We start from the raw sequence: 1323 nt of genomic DNA, 5'->3' as shown, positions 1-1323 counted from the left end.
TATCAGCAACGGCTGATGTTGAGAAGATCTGGAAAACGCACTACGAGGAACAACTAAAAGGAAGTGGAAGACGGGTAACTGGAGAAGATTATCCAGAACTAAGAGGAGATCTATGGAACATACAGGAAACGCCAGATCTCCTGATAGAAGAAGTGAGAAAAGCTTTAAGAGCTATGTCAAGTGGGAAAGCACCAGGAATAGATGGAGTACCAAAGGAATTGCTTGAGGCTGGCGGTGAAATGGTAGAAAGATGGTTGTGTGATTTATGCTGGGATATAGTAGATGGACAAGCAGGTCCAAATGATTGGATTGAAAACATTATAATTCCAACATACAAGAAAGGGGACACCATCCTTATGCAGAAATTATAGGCCTATAAGTCTATTACCACATGGTTATAAAGTTTTAGCAAAAATTATACAAAGTAGAATAGCAAGGCAAGAAGAGGAAATAATTGATGAGGGTCAAGCAGGATTTAGGGCGGGTAGAGGAACAATCGATCATGTATTCACCTTCTCACAAATCATAGAAAAATTCTGGGAGAAGGAAAAAGATCTGTATTGTGTATTTATTGACTTCAGGCAAGCGTTTGACTCCATATGGAGGGAAAGAATGATTAGGATTTTGAAGGAATGGGGATTAGAACCAAAAATACTGGAAACCATCAGGAGATTCTATGAAAGGACATCGGCTAGAGTAAGAAAAGGAAAGTGTTTGACAGAAGAGTTCATAATCACTGGTGGGGTTTATACAGGGTTGCCCACTATCACCACACCTCTACAACCTATACTTGGAATGGGTAATGAGAATGGCACTTGGAGATTATGAGGGTGGCATAGATATAGGAGGGACAAAAATATCTAACATGAGGTATGCAGATGACATAGTGCTTTTAGCAGAAACTACAGAGGAACTTCAGAGAGTGTTGAGAATGGTGGAGGAGCAGTGCAGCAGGTATGAATTAGTGATAAATAGAGAAAAAAACCAAAAGTATGAAAATTGGACGCCAGAGAGAGTCCTTAGAAATACAACTATCAGAGGGAGAAGTGGAACAAGTCAATGAGTTTAAATATTTGGGAGTGTTTTTCACAGCAGATGGAAAGATGGAAAGAGCAATTAAAGACCGAATCTCAAGCGGCCAGAAAGCATTTGGAAGGCTAAGAAGAATCTGGAAAGATAGAAATATATCCATTAAGTTGAAAATTAGGATATTAAGAGCAATAGTAATCCCCACAGTGATATACGATGCTGAATGCTGGATAATGAAGAGAGAAGAGAAAAAGATATTAGCCTTTGAAATAAAATGTCTGAGAAGAATCTGTG

This window comes from Palaemon carinicauda, chromosome 34 (assembly GCF_036898095.1).
Source record: "Palaemon carinicauda isolate YSFRI2023 chromosome 34, ASM3689809v2, whole genome shotgun sequence".
NCBI lineage: Eukaryota > Metazoa > Arthropoda > Malacostraca > Decapoda > Palaemonidae > Palaemon > Palaemon carinicauda.
This window is presented reverse-complemented; position numbering follows the sequence as displayed.